A 24,262-nucleotide genomic window follows, 5' to 3' on the forward strand; every position below is an offset into this window, starting at 1 on the left:
ACTGCTGCTGAAGGATCAATCTCTCTCTCTTTCGAGACTTTCCCTAACACGATGAATACATCAAACAAGATAAATTTTGCATGAAGCTGGAGGTCAGAGCAGCTTTCGCAACATGGTTTAAACACGGCTGAGCTGCAGCTTTTTCTAAGCCTGTGGGACAGAAGTTCCGTACTGCAGCAAAGCAATATGCATTTGTTGGAGAACACATTTCTGAGCAATGCCTGGCCCCTTTCAAGTTTCTTATGGATATCTGAATTGTGTTTTGGGGGAGAGAAGAGACTCCTGGACTGTACAGAAAAGAGCTTGTTCAAAATGCACTGCAGCCAGCCAATCTTTGCTGGACAGAAGAAACTCCACGTTGGTCAATATTTCACGAGGCCAAGCAGTTTAGCTCTTGGAATACCTCCTTTTTATCTGGAGAAAGGGATCTTCCTTGGCCAGAGCTACTGTCCTTGCATTTCTACAAAGTGAAGAAATGCAGTCCCCAACTGAACTGCAATTTTCATGGACTGCTTTATGCTGGTGCAGAAACTTCATCTAAGGGCTGAATACTCTCAACACTTTTTTTTTAAAATGTTATAAACAGATTTGAAAAAGGGTTGGGGGTGAGTGTAGTGGGCATCTTTTAAAAGGACAGTGGGAAAGTCCCAATTGCTTCTTCTTCTTAGAATCATACGATTGTAGAGTTGGCAGGGACCGCAAGAGCCATCTAGTCCATCTTTCTCCTTCTCCTCCTCTATCAGACTGATGCTCAAAGCTAATCACATAAACTAGTTCCCTGTCTTCAGGGGTTTCTGCAAACTTTGCTTTGCCAATGCATCAACAGTTGGGAGGGAGGTCAAATCCATTCAGTGGATTTATTTACTCTCTTTTCAGCAGTTCGTTCCCCAAATCCTCCTTTTCCTCCAATGCAGTTTTTCTGTGCACACAGTAAGCACAGCCCATTTCTACTTTTAGTTAAGTATTTTTATTTATTTATTTGATTTAGGGTGGCAGCTGCCCCCTGCTCCCTGTCAATGCACATGCTTGGCAAACAGAACTGCACACAATATTCCGAGTGCAGGAGCACCACAGATTTCTTTGAAGGCCAATGGTTGCCTGTCAGCCCCTTTGTTTTTCAAAGGTCAGAGTGGAGCCCTTGAAATTCCTGATTCTTCAAATTCAGTCCTATGCCTTAGTTACCGTATTTTTCGCTCTATAACACGCACCCGACCATAACACGCACATAGTTTTTAGAGGAGGAAAACAAGAAAAAAAATATTCTAAACGAAATGGTGGATGTATGATTTTTGTGGTTCATGCTGTAGCCACAGACGTGATCTGACAGTGAGTTTGGAGTAGCCCAATGCAAAAATCCTGAGGATCCATGTGGATCCATGCTTTGTAACCATGTTTTTGCACCACTGCAGCCCCAGGCAACAGTGGGTGCATGATTTTTTGGTGCAAGCTGTAGCCATGGACATGCTATGTGATCTGATGGTGAATTTGGGGTGACCCAGTGCAAAAATCCTGAGGATCCATGTGGATCCGTGCTTTGTAACCACGTTTTAAGTGGGGAGGGAAGGAAAAGCACTCAAGGGACAAGGAGCATGTGTGGGGTGGGTGGAGAAGGATGCTGCTAATAATGAAGAAGAGGGGTATAAGGGGAGAAGGCTCCCCTCCTCTCCCGCTTTGCTCCTTTAAAGCAAGCAGGCTCTGCTTTTCTCCCTCCTCCCCGCTGAGTGGGGAGGAGAGAGGGACAGAGAGCCTGCTTGCTTTAAAGGAACCAACCGGACAGGAGCCGCTTACACTTGTGTAAGCGGCTCCTCTCCTCTCCCACTTTGCTCCTTTAAAGAAGCAGGCTCTCTGTCCCTCTCTCCTCCCCACTCAGCGGCTCTTCTCCCACTTTGCTGTTTCAAAGTGAGCCACGGAGGAGGGAAGGAAGGGGAACCATGGATCCTCTGCTCACAACTGCAGCAGATCCCCCCGCCATCTGCAGGCATTCGCTCCATAACACACACAGACATTTCCCCTTACTTTCTAGGAGGAAAAAAGTGAGTGTTATGGTGCAAAAAATACGGTACCTGTAATACTTGACCCTATACAAACTAACAATGTCCTTAACGGATTCATTATCCCTCATGGTCCAATGTTTTGCCTTTAGGCGCCTTGCAAGATAAGGTCATTTCTTTTGCCCTAGTAATGCAGTTTCTTGGCTCTGGGTATCCAAGCGGTTTGGCGAACTGCAGACAAAATCTGGCTTACAAACTGCCTTAACCTGAGGAAAAGGTGCCGGTAGTTTAATGAATAAAAAAGCAGGAAAAGGTAACACACTTAAATGAATTCATATGCAAAGAATTCCTGGCTTCAGCGGCACTTAAGGCAGCTTGAAAAATGCAATTTACAAAGGTCAGCTTCATCTCTTTGTAATTTGGTCTTCAGATAGCAAAATCTCTCAAGGCTGGTATTCTATCAATTTCTTGACAACCCATTTCCACAGGGTGAAATTTCCCCCCCTAAATTAAATCTCCATCTCTGTGCTCTCTAAATGCAATTGATTTATGTACTGATACATAACAAAGCCCTGTGTTTTATTATTTAGACCATACTGTGCCCACATTAATTAAAGGTTTCGGCTGTCTGGTTGCCTGAAATACAGTTCCAAATTTTTTTTGCTTTATCTTCAGACTGATTTGTTCTTCAATTTTTAATCAAAGGCAAAACAGAAACCACCAACAGTTTATGAACTGCAGCTATTTCCTATGCTCCTAACAGATTAATGACTACATCCTCATTGCATGGGTACATTTATGAGAACTGTTTTTTTTAATCTTTAAATCAGGCACCCCCAAACTCGGCCCTCCAGATGTTTTGGGACTACAGCTCCCATCATCCCTAGCTAACAGGACCAGTGGTCAGGGATGATGGGAGTTGTAGTCCCAAAACATCTGGAGGGCCGAGTTTAGGGATGCCTGCTTTAAATGGTATCAAGGGACAGGTCAACATTCCTTATACTCTTTCCCTTCCATGGACAGATCCCTGCCAATGAAAGGTAATGCACTGAAATATTAAATTTTGTTTTCCTGAGAAAAGGTCCAAGGCTCAAGGAGGATGGCTTGCTACCTGATAATCCCAAAACCATGTTTGAATAAACAGGGATGGCTGCTTAAAGCAGGTAGTTAGGCACCTGCTTGTATTGTGAAGGGGAAAGGAGGATATCGAAGGGAAACCTTCACAAAAGTTAGCAGTTTGCCCAAAGACGTTTAGCCAGTTCATGACTCACAAGTGAACCCAGAAGGCCTTTCTGGCTTGTAAGATCATCGCTAAGCCATTTTATGCTATGCTAACTATAAAGGTAAAGGAACCCCTGACCATTAGGTCCAGTCATGGCCGACTCTGGGGTTGCGGTGCTCATCTCGCTTTATTGGCTGAGGGAGCCGGTGTACAGCTTCTGGGTCATGTGGCCAGCATGACTAAGCCACTTCTGGGGAACCAGAGCAGCGCGCGGAAACGCCGTTTACCTTCGCGTCGGAGCGGTACCTATTTATCTACCTGCACTTTGACGTGCTTTCAAACTGCTAGGTTGGCAGGAGCAGGGACTGAGCAACGGGCGCTCACCCCGTTGCGGGGATTCGAACTGCTGACCTTCTGATTGGCAAGTCCCAGGCTCTGTGGTTTAACCCACAGGCCACCCGCGTCCCTTACGCTAACTATATCATGCTCTAAATCTTTAAGTTGCTCCGGGAGTAATGCGGCAAAGGCTTTTAAGATGGAGAGCCAGTAACCTTCAACATGTGTGATGTGGCATAAAAGGATGCTGTCACGGCCACCCAGGACGGGTCCCAGCTCACAAGAGACCTCACTCCGTTGCAGTTTATTTACAGGAAAAGTTTATTGAAGATTTCTGCTTCTCGTACAGTTCAGCATCGTGGCCGTACGTCTGTCACGTTAGACCGCTGAAGTCCCCTCTGACTCCTCCCCTCTTCCACACCAACTTAATAGCCTGGCTCTAGACCACCTCTTCCTCTCCTTTCTTTTCCGCAGGGTCTTCCTGCCCCCCTGGGTTCCCTCTCTCCGTGACTCGCCTGAGGCTGAATCCTCTGCCGCCTCTTCCCCCCTCCTTCTGGCTTTAGGGCCGGGCTCCTCCCCTGAGCTCTCTCCACTTCCGCGCGCCTCTACGTTTGAACTTGGCGCGCGTACGTTGCTGCTGACCTTTCTTTCGACCGCTACACCACCCCTTGTTCTGCTCTCCACCCTTTCCGGCTGAACACCTTGCTCCAACCCCCTTTCTCTGTTCTCTCCTAATCCTGCTCCCTCCGAGAGGCTGACGACTCCACCCCCTTTACTCCGTTCCGGCTGAGACGCCTCTTGCTGCGTCTGTCTTCCACTGGGCTCCTCTCCGCTTCTCCCTTCTCCTCCCTTTTGCTTGATTAAGGTAACCCCCTTTTGAGAATCCTCTGACTCGCTGCTCAGACTCGTGGATTCCCTCAGAATTCCGTCATCTTCTTCCTCATCCTTCTGCCCCTCCTCCCACTCGCTCTCCGTCTCCTCTGTCATCTCCTCCTCTCTCCCAGAAACCCTGACATCCATCCCCCCCTCGAAGCCCCCCCTTCCCCCCTCCCGCTCGCCGGGTGCAGGTTGAGGAAAACGTGGTTCTTCCGGGGTCGGTTCAGGATACAAGTTGTCCACTTCAACGTTCTCCTCTGTCATCTCCGTATATGTGTGTTCGAACTCGGGTTCCCCACCCACAGACATCACAGTCTCTTCCTCCATCACTGCTTCTCCTGGCGCTGCCTGCCAAGGACCTACCATCCATCTCTGACTCCATGCCTCCCTTGGCTGATCCACCCACCAACAAGGGCCTGTCTCCTCCCCCCCCAGTCTCGGATCCCTGGTCGGGCTTGTTTCGGGCGTATGGCCCTCGGGTGAGGAGAAACCCTCGAACGTGCTGTCTGACAAAGTGGGCGTGAAAGGCCAATCATCAAAATACTCCTCGGGCATGGGCTTGTGCGGAAAAAGTGCATGGAACTCCTCCTTCAACAGGGGTTCGTCCAACGCGTAACCCGGCACCCAGCTATTGGCAGAGGCCGGAGTGCCTTCCCTGGCTAGAAAATATTCAACTCCCTCCTCCCCCCATCTCGAGTCCAGTATCTCTGTGACCTCGTTAAGAGGTTCTGGTCTTGGCGATTCCCCCCCCTCAGGCGCCCTCCTACGTGGCTCTGGGAGTGCTCCTGACTCTTGAAACCTGTGTGGGGTTTTGTAGGGAGTGAGCACCGACCTATGAAAGACCGGGTGCACCCTGGAACCCTCCGGAAGGGCTAGACGAAAAGCCACCGGATTGATCTTAGCCTCAACTTGATATGGCCCTAGCTGCCTGTGTCCTAACTTCTTCTTGGCCAATGACCTGGCCGGCATCGCGTGGGCTGCTAACCACACCCAGTCCCCAATCTGGATGTCCTCTCCCGCCCTCCTGTGCTTATCGGCCTGCACCTTATACGCCTGTTTTGCCAGCTCCAAATGTCTCCGCAGCTCCTCGTGCACCTCTTGCAACTCCGCTGCAAACTGGTCGGCATCTTGAGGCCCCCCCCCTCCTGGTGCCGCAAATCTCGGGAAGGTTCTGGGATGACGGCCATTGTTCGCGAAGAAAGGCGTCACCCCGGTGGATGCGTGTTTCGTGTTGTTGTAGGCGAATTCAGCCATCGGCAGATAGTCCACCCACGCCGCAGGTCGCTGGTTGGCGTAGCACCGCAGGTACTGCTGCATGATCGCGTTGACCCTCTCCGCTTGACCGTTGGTTTGTGGATGTCTCGCCGATGTCAGGTTGATTTTGACGTGCAAGATGCCCAGAAGCTTTCGCCAGAAAGTGGAAACAAACTGGCGCCCCCTGTCGGACAAGACGGACTGCGGAAGTCCATGCACTCTGAAGACGTGATCGATGAAGAGCTTTGCGGTCTGTTCTGCCGTCGCCACCTTGGCACAAGGGATGAAATGCGCCATCTTGGTGAACAAGTCCACCACCACTAACACCGCCGTCTTACCTCTGGAGCTGGGCAGGTCCGTAACAAAGTCCAACGCTACCCTCTCCCACGGTTGCTGCGGTGTCTCCAGCGGTTCTAGCAATCCCGCCTGCTTCTGGTGCACTGGTTTGGACCTCTGGCAGATATCACACCTGGCGACGTAGTCCGCCACCTCTCCTCTCATCTGGGGCCACCAAAAGTCTCTAGCCACCAACTCCATCGTCTTCTCTTTGCCGAAATGGCCTGCACTAGGGGCGTCATGCAATTGTTGCAGAACCTTGGCTCGAAGATCGTCGGTGGGCACGTAAAGGGCACCCTTACGAGTCAAAAGTCCATCTTGCAATTGGAACTCATCGTTGTCTCGCGACCCTCCGCGTAGCTCCTCCATCTTGGACTGTGCAAACTGATCCCTTTGCAACGCGCGTCGCACCGCGTCCAGGTCGACTGCGATGGTAGCGCACGTCCACGCCTGCGGTGCGAAAATGTGCTTTGCTGCGATTGGAGCTGCTTCCTCCAAGTATTGCGGCTTTCGGGACAGCGCGTCTGCAATAACATTGGAGTCTCCTGGGATGTATTCTATTTTGAAGTCGAAATCCGCAAAGAACTCCGCCCAGCGCATGTGTCGCTGGGTCTGTAACTTAGCCGTCCGCCAATACTCTAAGTTCTTGTGATCCGTGCGGACTTGCACCGTGTGCTTGGCTCCTATTAAGAAGTGTCGCCACGCTTTGAAAGCTGCATGAATGGCCAACAACTCCCTGTCCCATATGGTATAATTGCGCTCCGTCTTGCTGAGCTTCCGGGAGTAGAACGCACCCGGTCTCCAGTTGCCTTGTGAATCCTCTTGCAAAAGAACGGCCCCAACCGCTCTGTCTGACGCATCGGTCTCTACCCGCATGGGTCTGCCGGGATTCACGTGGAGCAGCTGCTCTTCGGAGGCGAAAAGACCTTTAAGCGTCCGGAAGGACCGCTCCGCTTGTTCGGTCCAGACGAACTTCTTCTTCTTGGAACTGAGGGTGTCAGTGATAGCCGCCGTCGCGTTCGCAAAACCTTTAATAAACTTGCGGTAAAAATTGGCAAAGCCGATGAACCTCTGGACCTCTTTCCGATTTCGAGGGCTTTTCCAGTCCAACAGCGCTTGAACCTTAGCCCTGTCCATGGCCAGTCCCTCGTCGGACAACTTGTAGCCAAGGAAATCAACCTCTCTGACATCAAACTGGCATTTTTCCAACTTGGCGTACAACCTGTGGTCCTTCAGCCTCTGCAGGACCTCCCTCACGTCCTTATCGTGATCCTCCGGCGATTCCGAGAAAATCAGGATATCGTCGAGAAAGCAGACACACTTCTTGTAGAGGAGACCTGCTAGCACGTGGTGCATAAATGCTTGAAAAACGTGGCTGCCATTTTGGAGACCGAAAGGCATGACTCTGTATTCGTATGTGCCCAGAGGGGTGAACATGGCGGTCTTCCACTCATCTCCTTTCCGGATGCGGATGAGATTGTAAGCTCCACGTAGGTCCAGCTTGGTGAAAATCTTGCCCCTCCTGACGGTCGCTAAAAGGTCGTCAATCTTGGGCATGGGGAAAGCTTTGGGCTTAGTCAAGCTGTTTATGAACCTGTAATCCACTATAAGCCTTTTTTGGGGCGTGTTTTTCTTCTTCACAAAGAACACAGGGCTGCCACCCGCTGCTTTAGATTCCTGGATGAAACCTCGCTTGAGGTTATGGTCTATGAACTCCCGAAGCTCTTGCATCTCGTCTTCCGACATGGAGTACAGCTTGGCAGCAGGCAGTTGCGCCCCTGGCACTAAATCAATCGCGCAGTCGTAAGGTCTGTGAGGCGGCAACTTGTCAGCTTCCTTCTCACAGAAAACCTCCAAGAAGTCCTGGTACTTGTGAGGCACTGTTTGCACCATACGCAGATGCAACTGCTGCTCGGCTTCTCCTCCCTGATCGGTCTGAAAGCAATGCTGAGCACAATACGATGAACAAAAGGTGATCTGCCGCTGGTACCACGCAACCGCGGGACTGTGCCTCTCCAGCCAACTCATGCCTAACACGATGGGTGTGTCCGATAAGTGGGTGACATTGAAACTAATAAGTTCTCGATGGTTGCCAATCTGCATCATCATGGGAGGGGTTTGCTGCACCACTTGCCCCCCCAGCAACTTCCTGCCGTCTACCGTGACCACGTTTAGAGGCGTCGTTGCAGGCAGGAGCGCCATGTTGTGCTGCTTAACGAACTGCAGTCCCACGAAGTCGGCGTTGCTTCCCGAATCGATCGTTATTGGAACCTCGAGGAGTCTCCCATCAGGCAACTGGAGTGTTGCTGTGAGCAGAACTGCCGGTCTGGGAGGCAAAGGGTCCACGCTCTGCAGTGATGCTGGGGGCTTGTCTACAGATCCGCCTGGCTGAGCCCCAGTAGCTCTGCTTCCAGCCAGGCACTGTCGTTTCCCTGAAGCTGCTCCCCTGGTTGCACCTCTGCTGTTACAGTTGCCAGTGCTGCAGTGTGCTTCTGGAGCCTCTGGGGGCACTCTTTCGCCATATGGTGCGCACTGTCACAGATGTAACACTTCCTGGTTCCTCTAGGAGGCTTCGCTTTGGCTGCACCAGGGACAGGGCTCTGGGATGGCTTCTGAGCCCTAGCACCACCAATCTCCATTGGCTCCTCGCTGTCCTTCCCCATTGGCGAGGGGTGCGCACGGCTGAAATCCCTGTGCACAAAAGGGAGAGTCCTCGCTTGCGCACGCGCTTGGGGCCCGTCCTCCTCGTGCCACGGACGTCCCTCATGTCGAATTCCAATAGCTAAAGCCCGTTGCACCACGTCTTCTAGGGTCTGGGGTCTGTCCCCCCTAGCGATCTCATCCTTGATGGGGGGGCTCAATCCCTCCCAAAAAAGATCTCTGACCGGCTTACTGTCCTTTGGCCAATCTAAGGCGGTGAGCAATGCAAAAAATTTAGAGTGGTATTGGCGCACAGTCGCTTTCCCCTGCCTCAGCCCGTGCATTTGACGGCGCGCAATGTCCACATCCACAGAGGATTGAAAACAAGAATCCATCGCTTTGATGAACGCAGTTGAATTGCGACGGGCCGGTCCATCTTCGCGCCACAGATTGCGTAGCCAAGCCCTGGCCTCCCCATGCAGGTGCGAAACAATGAACCCCACTTTCTCCTCCTCATCTTTAAAATCGTGACGGAGTAAATGCAGTGCATATACGACGTCCGCTCTGAAATTGGGATAGTCTTGCAAGTTGCCATTAAAATGCGGAACCAGGGCACCCCCCCTCCGTCCAAGCGCAATGCCCTCCGCTCTGGAACCTGGGGCCCCCGCCCTGTCCGCGTGTTCCCACCTTGCCTGCAAATCCTGGCACGTCTTCTCCAAGTCGTCATTCTTCTTCTGCGAAGCAATGACTGCCGATGTGAGAGCGGTAACCTGATCCCGCAGTGCAACCAGCTGCTCCTCAGCGCTCATGGCTGCTCCCGTTCGTGAGCTTCGCAAAAAAAATTTTTTGCTTTCTGAGAGGGGACTTACTGTCACGGCCACCCAGGACGGGTCCCAGCTCACAAGAGACCTCACTCCGTTGCAGTTTATTTACAGGAAAAGTTTATTGAAGATTTCTGCTTCTCGTACAGTTCAGCATCGTGGCCGTACGTCTGTCACGTTAGACCGCTGAAGTCCCCTCTGACTCCTCCCCTCTTCCACACCAACTTAATAGCCTGGCTCTAGACCACCTCTTCCTCTCCTTTCTTTTCCGCAGGGTCTTCCTGCCCCCCTGGGTTCCCTCTCTCCGTGACTCGCCTGAGGCTGAATCCTCTGCCGCCTCTTCCCCCCTCCTTCTGGCTTTAGGGCCGGGCTCCTCCCCTGAGCTCTCTCCACTTCCGCGCGCCTCTACGTTTGAACTTGGCGCGCGTACGTTGCTGCTGACCTTTCTTTCGACCGCTACACCACCCCTTGTTCTGCTCTCCACCCTTTCCGGCTGAACACCTTGCTCCAACCCCCTTTCTCTGTTCTCTCCTAATCCTGCTCCCTCCGAGAGGCTGACGACTCCACCCCCTTTACTCCGTTCCGGCTGAGACGCCTCTTGCTGCGTCTGTCTTCCACTGGGCTCCTCTCCGCTTCTCCCTTCTCCTCCCTTTTGCTTGATTAAGGTAACCCCCTTTTGAGAATCCTCTGACTCGCTGCTCAGACTCGTGGATTCCCTCAGAATTCCGTCATCTTCTTCCTCATCCTTCTGCCCCTCCTCCCACTCGCTCTCCGTCTCCTCTGTCATCTCCTCCTCTCTCCCAGAAACCCTGACAGATGCTCTGAGAAATAATCTGGCTAAATGAGAGTTCAAGGTATCAGTCCAGAGAGGAGGGTTCCTGTTGCAACTCTGCTTGAGCCACAGCTTTGGAATGACTTCCCTCAATTTAGAAAAGACCATGCAGAGATGGAGGCAGTAGGCTTCTCTGAAAATGAATAATTTAAACTCTTTAAAATTAAACGGTGTTGGCATAAGAGGGCAATGTACCTATAATTTTAATTCACTAGCAGGCCTCAGCTATATCAGAAGTTTGAGGAACATTTAGGAAAACCCAGCCAGATGGGCAGTGTAGATAATAATAATATTAATAATAATAATAATAATAATAATAATAATAATTTGCCATGAAGACTTGGTTCAGATTAACCAAAGAAGGCAAGAAAATGAACTTCAATGCTTTGGGTACTGTTTTCTACCCTTTAAAAAATATTGGCTCTGGGAATAGTAAATGTCTTATACCAATAGTAAATGTCTTATACCCATCAATCTGTTACAAACATAGAGAAACTTAATTGTTCATGGGGATACATATTAGCTAAGTGAGCAAGATGAGCTTTTTAGCAAGTCATTGTGCTGTAATAACTAATGGACATACAACTTGGTAGACACGACAAGCCAGCATCTCTGAATAAAGATTCCTCTCGCAGGAGTAAAACTACCCACTCTATAAATAACCCTGCCATCTTCAGAGCATATTAATTAAAACATGAAGAGCCATTGCGGGCATTTAACGTCGTTTTCATTAAGCGGGTTCCACAATGTAGCATTTATTACTGGTATTCCTATCTGGGTGAAGTAATCTCAACAACAACAAAAAACCTATTAGCCCTAGAAGGAATAGCCGCAAAGTGTGACACTTGACTAGACAACACAGAGAGGAAATTCAATAAACTACGCCTTTGGGAATGTGCTCTAATGGACTGCAAGAGCTGACAGGCTGGTGCATTGCTGCGATAGGAGCACTGATGGGTTGTTATCCTGCTACCTTCAGAAGCTAAAGGGTAGAAACAATGTCTGCTGGATAGCTCAGTTGGTAGAGCATGAGGCTCTTAATCTCAGGGTCCTGGGTTTGAGTCCCACACTGGACAAAAGATTTCTGCACTGCAAGGGGTTGGATTAGATGATTTCGGAGTTCTCTACAATTCTGCGGGTCAGATCTGTACTGGAGTAGCCTGGGGAGAGTCCCAGCAGCCAGGTAAGGGAGGATATTTGGCCCCCCAGGCCTGAGACACCCCACCTTGTTCTAAATGAATGTTCACACCGAGAGTTCTGGTAGCACAAGGATGGAAGACTGAAGAAACCCCAACTAAAGAATCATGGCAAGAAAAATTCATGGACTATGCAGAACTGGCAAAACTGACATATAAGCTACGGGACAAGGATAACTGTGAATTTAAGGATGAATGGGAACCCTTTACAAAGTATCTGAGGATGCAACAAAGCGAAGTGGACTCCCTGGCAGGTTTTGAATAAACATTCACAAACTTTTTATTCATAATAATCAGCTAAATAGTTTGAGGATCTAAACAACTTTGTAACAAGCAGAAAACAGCATTCTTAGAGAAACCAAAGACTGGAACTGAGGGAAGTTGGGGGGTGGGGGTGGGGGGGTTTTGTGGGGAGAGGGGAGGGAGGAAAAATGGGGGGGGCAAGGATGATATGTTTTTGGATAATATGTCTTGTTATAATTTTGAATAAAAAAATATTTTAAAATAAAAATAAATGAATGAATGTTCACACCAGTCACATTGAGATTGATTCATGGCCCTTGCTACCGCAGTGGATTGCCACAACTTTCTCTACAGCTATTTATAACCCCTTTCCACAGAAAAGTGCTCCAGGTAAAAGATCAAAGACCAGTACAAAACACAGAAAGTTGCTTTCATTTTAAAACACCCTAAGGCCCTGCTTTCTGGTCTCACACTGAATGAGAAGTTGTTTGGATAGTGCCAGAGACGGGGGCTTTTTTGCAGTGGCACCCAGACTACGACATGCTCTCCCTGGGTGGATAACACCTGGCCCAATAAAGGCCATAATAAAGGAGACTTGATTATATGTATGCTAAGCTTTGGATTTTAGGGACGCGGGTGGCGCTGTGGGTAAAACCTCAGCGCCTAGGGCTTGCCGATCGCATGGTCGGCAGTTCGAATCCCCGCGGCGGGGTGCGCTCCCGTTGCTCGGTCCCAGCTCCTGCCCACCTAGCAGTTTGAAAGCACCCCTAAGTGCAAGTAGATAAATAGGTACCGCTTTATATCGGGAAGGTAAACGGCGTTTCCGTGTGCTGCGCTGGTGCCGGCTTGCCAGAGCAGCTTTGTCACACTGGCCACGTGACCCGGAAGTGTCTCCGGACAGCGCTGGCCCCCTGCCTCTTAAGTGAGATGGGCGCACAACCCTAGAGTTGGACACGACTGGCCCGTGCAGGCAGGGGTACCTTTACCTTTAAGCTTTGCTTTAAGTAGTGATTTTCCCCCTGGGGATACTCAATGGTACTCAGTACCGGCACTTTTCTGTTGTTAAAAAGTATGGCACTTACTGTAACAACTTCATTGAGTACCGGCACCTATTTTTCTAGAAAAAAAGCACTGGTTATAAGCTATGAAAAATGTCATTGTATGCGTGTGCGCATACTGTGGATGGGCAGGAAAATAGTACATCACTTTAACAAGCAATAGAACTTCCGCTAAGTTTTCTTTCTTCAAAGGAAAGTGTTTTCCCTTGGGTGTTCATGAAAAATTGGGACTAGACTTTTGAGGTATCATGCGCCCTTAATGATCTTTCCAAATGTTCATCATTACCTTGCAACAAGATTATTCCCCTCCCTTGCTAAGTTGTAGATTTTAATGCCAGATATGTCCGTAATGAATACCTCATCCACAAGGGTAGCTTGGTTTCTAATAACAAGCAAACAAATCATTTTTAAATACACATGGGTTAAAATAAGATAACGTGAAAGAGCTACTCGACCAAAAACAAACGGAACCCCCAAAAGGTGGGTAGCTAGTAGAAGCTTGAATATAAAGTTCACCGTATTAGCACCCTGCTAATACACAGGGCCTAAACCACAGAGCCTAGGACTTGCCGATCAGAAGGTCGGCGGTTCAAATCCCTGCGACGGGGTGAGCTCCCATTGCTCGGTCCCTGCTCCTGCCAACCTAGCAGTTCGAAAGCACGTCAAAGTGCAAGTAGATAAATAGGTACCACTCCGGCGGGAAGGTCAACGGCATTTCCGTGCGCTGCTCTGGTTCGCCAGAAGCGGCTTAGTCATGCTGGCCACATGACCCGGAAGCGGCCAATAAAGCGAGATGAGCGCCGCAACCCCAGAGTCGGCTACGACTGGACCTAATGGTCAGGGCTCCCTTTACCTTTACTAATACACAGGGTGCAAAATTTGCAGCGCATTTTCTACAACTAGCTGATGATTACTAGTTGAGATGGTTTTACATTAACTGTACAAATTCAGAGGCACTTTACCCCTGAATACCAGTTTCTGGGGTCAAATATAAGAGCAGGAGGAGGAGGAGGAGGAGGAGGAAGGACTCCTGTTTTCATGCTCTACTGTTGAGGCACCGGGCACACTTGAAGACAGAATAGTCTGCCCAAGCAAGATGAATGGCAGGGCACGAAGGGGTCATCTCCCTAAATAATCCACACACTGGATGTGTCGTGCTGATTACCGGTCTTCGGCAAGTGTCGGGATACGCCTGCCATTTCAAAAGCCAGCTGCAGTAAAACTTTCTATATCCCTTGCCTTTCCTTGACAGAGGAAGCATGTGAGCAATAGATGAAAAGGGAGGAATGATCTTTCGGTTATCGTTTAGGAAAATATTCCCTGGCACACCATCTTCCATCTGTGGAATGTGGTCAGGAAGCTCACTCCCTACTCGTCAGCTCTGATTTACTAATTGCCAGAATTCTGCCCCTGGCTCCAAGAGGAGGCTAGAGAAGGGCATTTCCCCAAGGCTACGCAGAAGAGCAGCACTAAATCACCCCAGTTTCCTGACCAGGGTTTTAAATAGACATTCCCAGAACAACTGTTCCAACTATTCCCACTGAACAGGCTCTGCCTATGAGTTAACACTGTTCTTTCACTCGTCGATAGCTCAGTTGGTTAGAACGTGGTGCTGATAACGCCAAGGTTGCAGGTTCTATCCCCGTAAGGGGCAGCTGCACATTACTGCATTGCAGGGGTTTTGGACTAGATGATCCTAAGGGTCCCTTCCAACTCCAGGATTCTTTGATTTATCATGGTGACATGCTGGCAGCCGACTTATACAAGCAAAGCCTTGTCATACAGGCAGCTTGTTGGCACGACAAGGGTAACATCAGACCCAACAAAATCACTTAAGACTGGTGGTCATGCTGCGAAAACAACCAGCAGCGGCACAGCCACAAGTTAAATTTGGGACTCCAACATTACAGTGAGCACCGCAAGGATTTTGTTTTGTTTAGCACAAACCAACCCTCATGGCCACTTCTGTAATTCAGTCTTGCGAAGTCCTCCATCAACCTCCATCTGTCCTGGCCTGAGCACTTGCTCAAATGTACTGTATTTTTCGCTCTATAAGACGCACCTAGTTTTTGGAGGAGGAAAACAAGAAAAAACATATTCTGAATCCCATGAGCCAGAACAGCAAGAGGGATCTGGCTTCTGGGATAGCCGTGCAGCCTGCATTCGCTCCATAAGACGAACACACATTTCCCCTTACTTTTTAGTAAGGTGCGTCTTATAGAGCGAAAAATACGGTACTTTTGGCCGCTTCCTCTTCCTTCCGGAGACCATTTCAGCACCCAGAATCTTTGAACAAATGCTATGCTCCCAATAAGGCACGGCTCAGCTGCAGCTCAGAGCAGAAACTCAGGAGATGAGCAGGAAGGTTGGTTCTTTATTCAGAGGGACAAAACACACAGAGAACCCCACAGGCAGGACTAGCCTGATGAAGCAGTTGCTGGAACTGAGGATCTGAGCTTCCCATTTCCTCCAAAGGCTCCTCCCCAGCTGGCTGCCTACCCAACAGTCGCAAACTCCTTCGAAGACGGGTTCTCTGTGCTTTTTGTTCTACTGCATGCAACATCCTCCTCGTTCTTGGGGACAGATGAGCAGTGGGAGAAGGAAACTGTAGAACTGGAATATCTGGGGATCTGTCGCAGCCTCAAGTCTCCTCCTTTGCTTCGCTCTCACTTAAATCTACTGCTTCCTCAGCCTCTGATCTGTCCACCCACTGCCTCCTCCTCTGACCTTTCTTCTGTATTCCAAGACCATAATCCTGGCTCAGAGCCTCACCGCTCTGATGCTTCTCAGGGGGGTTCCCCAACTGCAGGGGGGTTCCCAGTGAGAGCCAGTGTGCTGTAGTGGTTAAGAGCGGTGGACTCGTAATCTGGTGAACCGGGTTCGATTCCCTGCTCCTCCACTTGCAGCTGCTGGGTGACCTTGGGCCAGTCACACTTCTCTGAAGTCTCTCAGCCCCACTCACCTCACAGAGTGTTTGTTGTGGGGAGGAAGGGAAAGGAGGCTGTGAGCTGCTTTGAGACTCCTCCGGGTAGTGATAAAGCGGGATATCAAATCCAAATCCAAACTCCTGTAGCCTTCCACCATTCCTTATCTAGCCTTCCACCAGTCCTTGTCTAGTCAGTCCCTGACAGTCAACAGAGTACCAAGGGAAAAAAAGCAGTCCTTCCTTAGGGCAGGAATCGGGAACCTCAGGCTTGGAGGACCCTCCACGCTCCCCCCTCTCTCTGGCCCTTAGGACTTTTCTCAGACCACACCCTTTCCCCTAGCCACACCCCCTCTCCAGGCCACACCCTCCCCTGCTCTGCCCTGCCCCCTCTTTTGAGCGTAGACTGTGTCTTTGAACTCTGATAATTCTTCTTGCTTGTCCAGAGGGAGGATAGAGGTCCCAGTAGGGGGATGCTGGTTTAGACCACAGCGCCTCTTTGGCTTACCAGTCAGAAGGTCGGCAGTTTGAATCCCCATGACGGGGTGAGCTCCCATTGTTCTGTCTCAGCTCCTGCCAACCTAGTAGTTTGAAAGCACGCCAGTGCAAGTAGATAATCAGGTACTGCTGCAGCGGAAAGTAAATGGTGTTTCCGTGCATTCTGGTTTCCATCATGGTGTTCTTTTGTGCCAGAAGCTGTTTAGAAGTGGCCACATGACCCAGAAAGCTGGGCAAACGCCGGCTCCCTCGTCCTGAAAGTGAGATGAGCGCCGCAACCTCATAGTCGCCTTTGACTGGACTTAACTGTCCAGGGGTCCTTTACCTTTTTCTTTTTTTTTACTATGGTAGGATTTACATTGGTTGCTCTACGCACCGGCTCCCAAAAATTATATCTGAATGAGCGTCTCCACCCCCATCGTTCTACCCGGACACTGAGGTCCAGCACCGAGGGCCTTCTGGCGGTTCCCTCACTGCGAGAAGCCAAGTTACAGGGAACCAGGCAGAGGGCCTTCTCGGTAGTGGCGCCCTCCCTGTGGAACGCCCTCCCACCAGATGTCAAAGAGAACAAAAAACAACAGACTTTTAGAAGACATCTGAAGGCAGCCCTGTTTAGGGAAGCTTTTAATGTTTGATGTATTGCAGTGTTTTAGTATTTTTTTGGAAGCTGCACAGAGTGGCTGGGGAAGCCCAGCCAGATGGGCGGGATATAAATAAGTAATTATTATTATTATTATTATTATTATTATTATTATTATTATTAGGCTCTCAGGCTGCTGCAAATGTTTCTCCACTCTTGCTCCAGGGTCTTAGCTTCCCTTCAGAACTAAAAATGGCAAATGTTTCCAGGAGATGACTTTGTCAGAATTCAGCTTAAGCCAGCCTGATGCAGCAAAATGACTGAAGGAAATGCAACTGACCTGCGCTATGCAAGGAGGTCAAAGTCAGATAGCTCAGCTGTGCTCTCTGACCTTACTGATGTTAAATTTATCCTGCGGTTCTATTATCTACCTCATGCACTGCAGACAAAGCGGAATCTTGCAGCTTACCCTTCTTATTTATTACCACGCAGGCTTTTTGTCAGCTTGCAGAGTGTTTTTAATGAAGAAAGCCTTGTTTTCTTGTTCTCTAGGTACCAGAAACTACAAATCAAGATTTATTGCCATGTGTACATAAACGGAACAGAACGTGTCTACCATTTGGAAGAGGGAGGAGAGCAAAGAAAATAAAAGAAAAACCTTTTCTCACTACATAAATCAACACAGAAAGCATGGACTGGACTGTTGAGCAGCACATCTTGAAATTGCCACAGCTGATTCTTCATGCCTAAAGCCAAAATAGCAAACTTGTCAGCTGAGGGAGAAAAAAAGGCATTCCAAAGGGAAGTCCGCCACAAACATGACTTGCATTGAAATGACAAAGAACATCTGATTTGAAGCAAGGGAATCTTATTCCAAAAGTTATGTGGTCCTACTAAAATCTGCCATGTTTTTGAGTATCCAAACAAGGCTTTTATTTCATGGTTATCAGTGAGTATTATATATTCAGTGATATTAACATCCTTATGCTATGTTAACTGCTTGGTATCGTCATCTTTTGTCATCTTAACAAATCCCTTAATAAGAATTACTTTCTTTTGTTTAGCTTAATGTCCACCTGACAATTCTGGTATTGACAATCACCAGGAATGAGTTGTTCCCTGACTAAGGAGGCACTGAAATGGATTGTTGGACTGGCCAAGATAAGAATGTTCTAGAAATCAGGCCATATCAGATGAGTTTTATTCGATGAACTTTTACATAGTAGTTTACCTGTCTGTTATCTATGTTCACAATTTCAGTTCATGATGCTATACAGTAGCTATGAGCTGTTTTGGCACATAATGGTTGCTGGGGGACAGAGAAAAGAGAGAGAGACCAACAACACTCTCATTTCTAATTCACTATAAATCCTGCATTGTGTTGTGAACATGAAATATGCATTTGCCACAATGGTTCCACAACATAAACAGTATAAATCCCATGATACAATGAGCATGTGCATATAGATCCTCTAAATATTAGTGTATGCAGTGGTACCTCAGGTTACATACGCTTCAGGTTACATACGCTTCAGGTTACAGACTCCACTAACCCAGAAATATTACCTCGGGTTAAGAACTTTGCTTCAGGATGAGAACAGAAATCGTGCTCCGGCGGCGCAGCGGCAGCAGGAGGCCCCATTAGCTAAAGTGGTGCTTCAGGTTAAGTACAGTTTCAGGTTAAGAACGGACCTCCGGAACGAATTAAGTACCTAACCCGAGGTACCACTGTATATCCAGAAATACATTATATGCACGTGATTCTGGATCAGCATGGCTTGGATCAGATTTCTCCAGGGAAAGTTAAGTACCCTTAACAAATATGGGGAAGAAAACTCTTGTGTGCTTTTTAACGAAGTTGCTTTTTCAAAGCTAAGACCTCCTTGCATTTCTGAAGATCTCTCTCATTACCCTTATGGCCAAAGGATGAATTTATCTCATTTGCGAAGTGAGAAGATCTCAAGGGACGACTATTTACTGTCACGCGACATGGCTTCCTGTGAGATCACACCATTCTGCAAAGTCTTCTCCGTGTGGCTTTATTTTCGCCCTCGTTAAAAATACGACACAAACTGTCCTTCTTGTTCTCTGAATGCCAGGCTCGTGAAATCTCAAGGCATGCTTGTCACGTTCTGTTGTAAAGCTAAGCGACTGTTTGACGAGACCGACAATACTCTGGGGCTAATAAAACAACAACTCCAAACTAAACTCTTATACGGCCCTTCAGAGAGTCAACGGCACACACTCCAGATGTCATTCATGGCTTTAATGAATCGGGAGGCTAGACTTTTTCTAGCCTAGTTGCCCTCAAGCTAGAGTGCCAAAAGGAACACTGTGTGGCAAGTGAGGAGAGCACACAGATTTCCCCATTAGCCGAAAGAAACGAGAAGAGACGCAATTCAAATTAATACACTTAATTAGGAAACAACAACAACTCAATTGTCAGAATCTATTATCAGAAATCGACAAAAGACAAACAAAAGGAAGAAAGATAACTCTGCAGTATTTCACGTTTAGCAAATTGCAAACTTCAGTACCGACTCCCTGCTTTTTAAAAGGAGGAATATTTCTGTGTGCGACAAACATCTTTCATTCAAAGCCATGACCCAGAGGTCAACTCAAACCTCCCCGTTTTCTTTACTGCCCCCCGCAATCCAACACCACTAGCAGCCTTGTCACCTATAGGACATGTCCCATCCATGACATGAAGGGCTACTGAAAGTCATTTCTTAAAGAGGAAAACTAACATTCAAAAGATAGACCTTTCACGGAGCAAATATGGATATACTGAAAAATCCTGCGGATCAAATATAAATTTGTGAATTGTTGGTGGAAGCACAGTTGCACCCCTATGAGCAAAAAAATGTTTAAACAAACAAAAAAGCAACTAAGAGCATTTTAGAACGATCAGAGGGCTGCTGAGATAATGCATATTATTTATCAAGTCTGTGTATCAGAAAATTTTGCAATTGTACTGCCAGTAAGATCATCATCAGAGCTTAACACTGTTTAAGGAAACTACTGTCTGCAACCCGAAAGGATTGTGTTGGGGGAAGGGGGAATGAATACCTGAAAGAATTATGATTACTAATTTATACTGCACATCACGGCGCATGGATTTCTTCAGCATTTCTGAAGAAAGCATGTTCCTGCCTTGAAGAGCTTACAATAGTTTTGACAGTAGGGAGAGAACGGAGGAATGGCAGAAGCAAGGGCAACAGGAGAGGAATGCAAGCACTTGCAATTAAAATGCATTTAGGAGGCCTCATTTCATTTGAGAATGAAGATGAATGAAGATTAAGGGGTTGTATAACTGGAAACACTCTGCAAAAAGATACAAGCGGCAAGTGTCACGTCTTATCAGCAATTATCGACATACGTGCCACGTTGAAAGAGAAACGTCTCTGGAAACCACGCAGATTACCTGGCCTGGGGAGCTTTGTTTACCTGGAACTTCAGGTGTGTGGAAGAAGAATTTATAGAAACACTTGATCTCATCACTATTAGAAGGAATATTCACTGATGGACTATATGGAATTGGCGGAAATGAGTGGCAGAATCCGAGACCTGGGAGAAGAGCTGGTGGAAGAAGACTGGAAGAAATTTAAAGACTATTTGCAGAAACACTGTAAAATTAATGAATGTTAAAATGATGTTGGATTGAAAATAAGTGGTATTAGCAACAAAGCCACTAAGAATATGCAAAAATGAATCGATAACGGATGGAAATATAGAGTTATAATATGTTAAGAATAGAGTTAAGATAAATGAAAGAGGGTAAGGATTTGCTGATTTGATTATGTAAATGGGAATACAAGAAGGGGAGGTGTGAGGAGGTCAAAGAAACAAGCAAATGAGTTTAAAGTTATGAAAAACAGATTTGTTTCTAATTTTTATTTTGTTTTGTTTTTTGTATGTTGTATTTTTTATTATTTTTTTCATGTATTTTTGTATTCTTGTTTTTGTAAAACTTTAATAAATATTTCATAAAAAAATAAAATAGAAGGAATATTCACAATTCCACTGTGTGGCAGGGAGGCCTTTTTGAAACAGCTTTGAGTCAGAAAACAATACTGCCCTGTTCAACCCCTAACTTACAACAGGAGACATAATTTTTATAGGACGAAGCATTCCTATAAAAGTCCATCATTGCAATGGCCCCCTGAGGGCAACCATAATGTATCCTCTGTTGGGTTTTACTCTCTGCAACTCGGTGTCAGAAGTGGGAAGAAAGAGTTTACCCGTACAGAAAAGGTGCCACCAAGGGCAGTTCCAGCTCTTTCTTTTTAAACACACACACACACACACACACACACACACACACACACACACAGTGTATATGTGAAAGAAACAGGGGGAACTTAAGATACATTGTTGGGTAGATGCCAAACCTACTTATGCTGATTTAAGATTCTTGGATGGCGAAGATCAGGTATAACCTGTTCAACTTAGAAGCGGGTGAGAACTTCAACAAAAAGCAAGATATTTTCCTGAACCCCATAAAAAGGTAAAAGGTAAAGGATCCCTGGACAATTAAGTCCAGTCAAAGGTGACTATGGGGTTGCGGCGCTCATCTCACTTCAGGCCAAGGGAATCAGCGTTTGTCCACAAGACAGCTTTCTGGGTCATGTGGCCAGCATGACTAAACAGCTACTGGCGCACGGAGGACTGTGACGAGTGCCAGAGTGCATGGAAACACCATTTACCTTCCCGCTGCAGTGGTACCGATTTATCTACTCGCACTTGCATGCTTTTGAACTGCTAGGCTGGCAGAAGCTGAGACGGAGTGCCAGGAGCTCACTCCGTTGCGTGGATTTGATCTGCCAACTTTCCGATCTAGCACAGTTCAAACCCAAAGCCATCGAAGATGCAGGAGGAAAAGGCTTCCTTCTTCCCAACCCTGCAGTCCAGAAGTCTTTGTGTGGCACAGAGCCTAGGGCTTGCCGATCAGAAAGTCAGTGGTTTGAATCTCCGCGACGGGGTGAGCTCCTGTTGCTCGGTCCCTGCTCCTGCCAACCTAGCAGTTCGAAAGCATATCAAAGTGCAAGTAGATAAATAGGTACCGTTCTGACGGGAAGGTAAACGGCGTTTCCGTGCGCTGCTCTGGTTCGCCAGAAGTGGCTTAGTCATGCTGGCCACATGACCCGGAAGCTGTACGCCGGCTCCCACAGCCAGTAAACCCCAGAGTCGTCCGCGTCTGGACCTAACGGTCTAGGGTCCCTTTACCTTTACCTACCTTGCACTCTAAGGCTTCACTGGTCTAAAATACAAGCTAGCTCTTTCCCCACCCAGCTACTAACACACTTCACCCCTCAGTCACCTTTCCTTTCAGCTCTTATTGACATTCCAGTAGCCCGGCAGACTCCCACCCGACATGCCTCGGCGCTATGAAAACCATGCAATAAAACTATCAGAGCGCTTTGTGGTGCGACAGTGGGGAACGTGATGGATTCATTTATGAGCAAAGGTTTCTTCATGTGGTTGATTCTAGAGACATGGACCACCAAAGGAGAGATCTTGTCACACTTCAAGGCACCTCGGAAACTTGGTGGGAAAGGCGGGATTCCTTTTGTTCTAAGCCGAACAACTCAATAATAATAATAATAAAAGCACTCCGCTGTTTGCTTTGTTCTAACAGAGAAGCTATTTTTTTTAAAAGAAAGAGTTCATCACTAGCACCACAAGCCTGCAGCTGTTTAGCTATGTGGTATTTGGGGGGTGTGGGTGGGTGAGAAACTAAATCAGGCCTGTACAATTTGTGACCCACCCAGTCAACAAGAACCCACCACCCATGTATGATGCCCCATTAGGTCTCAGTACACGTCCTGGTTTTGCCTTCTGCCTAGAACTGCTAAAACAGACTTGTGAAGCACTCAGAAGTCTGTACATGGCTGTTTAGTTGAATTTGGCTTAGGGAGCTACAAGCTGTGCACAGGGCCTGCACTATCTGCTGAAATGCTTTTCAGAAACATATCAGTCTAATTCATGCAAACAGTTTAAAACCCAAGGCAGGGCTATAGCATTTAAGCAAATATGTTTATGTGACATGGTGGAATCCTTTGCCCCCCCCAAAAAAACCTCCACCATCACCTGTAACTGTGAGCATAAACAGAATTCGTTGCGCGTTTAAAACAAAACGAAAACACCATCCACTGAGAAACAGCATAGCGTCGATTTCCATGAGCGGCTTCAGAAACGCCAAAGCGAAATATTGGGCTGCTGCCCAGTAAGGAGGAAGTTTGATCACAGAGGAAGAAGAAGGGTAAATGCAAAACAAATACACCGCACTTTTGTTTCACTCTTCAGCCAAAGAATGACGGAAGCAGACGGCTCAGTAAGATAAACACTGAAAATCTGGGAATGCACGACCAGGAATAAGTCCCTGAATGTGGGGAATCACAGCAAGGGAGCCATCTCAGTAGGGGAAATCCTGGCAGTGCTTGCAGGCTTCATGTAAGGCAGAGGAACCATTCAGGTCAATGTGCAGAAATCACAGCTAGCTGGCTGCACTGCATTCCTCTGCAGGAACACCACAGTCCCTGGGATGCGGTCCAACTCCACATCCCCTGCCCTCTCGCAGCTGCCTCTTGCGTCCCATTTCCACAGTTCCTTGGAAGAGGAGAGGGCAAGTACTGGCAGGTTTGGAAAGGTCAACTCTCCTCAAGGACAAAAGGCTTGGTCCTAAGACCTCCAGTTACTGAACCTCGAATTGAAAAACTACCTGAATGCACAATATATATATATATATATATACATCTTATGGCAGCTATTTTCCCTAAAAACATGAGAGGGGGCCCTGCAGGATCTGATTTCTTTCAGCAGGGCCTGTAAGACAGAGTTGTTCTGCCTGGCCTTTGGCTTGGAGTCAATTTGATTCCTTCCCCCTCTTTCTTTTTCCTTTCTCCTCCTGTGATGAGGCTGCATTTTAATTGTTTAATGTTTTAATGTTGTATTTTAATCTTGTTTTTAAATTGTATTCATTCAACTTGTTTTTATTATTGGTTGTTAGCCGCCCTGAGCCCGGCCTTGGCTGGGGAGGGCAGGGTATAAATATTATTATTATTATTATTATTATTATTATTATTATTATTATTATTATTATCAAAGTCTCAAAGAGTTGAGCCTTACAATCCCATGGTACAACCTCACTAGGACTGTATCACTTCAGATTGCAGGTAGGGAATTTAGTGCTGAGTGCTCCTCAATATTAAAAACAAAACAAGAACTCCCTGCACACACAGGTCTCCTCTTTGAAAAGCTACTTTTCCAAAACCACCACCACCACCAATATATATTTGTATCATAGCAATATTCATATTTGTATTACGGCATGTAATATTATAGTTGATCTCAATAGTTGAGTATGTCCTAGTTTTCATATCCCTTATTGTTTAGCTTAATGACCACCCTAACAAATCTGGTAGTGATGATCACCTGAAATGAGTCATCCCCGGAT

General features: G+C 47.5%; 1 protein-coding gene across 1 annotated transcript in view; it reads right to left on the reverse strand.

Annotated features, from left to right (window-relative positions):
- The window catches only part of SHB (SH2 domain containing adaptor protein B), a 157,770-nt gene that overhangs the window by 15,940 nt on the left and 117,568 nt on the right, over positions 1-24,262 (reverse strand). The gene's annotated exons all lie outside the window — the stretch shown is intronic.

The sequence above is a fragment of the Podarcis melisellensis genome (assembly GCF_964234715.1).
Source record: "Podarcis melisellensis genome assembly, chromosome: 17".
Lineage (NCBI taxonomy): Eukaryota > Metazoa > Chordata > Lepidosauria > Squamata > Lacertidae > Podarcis > Podarcis melisellensis.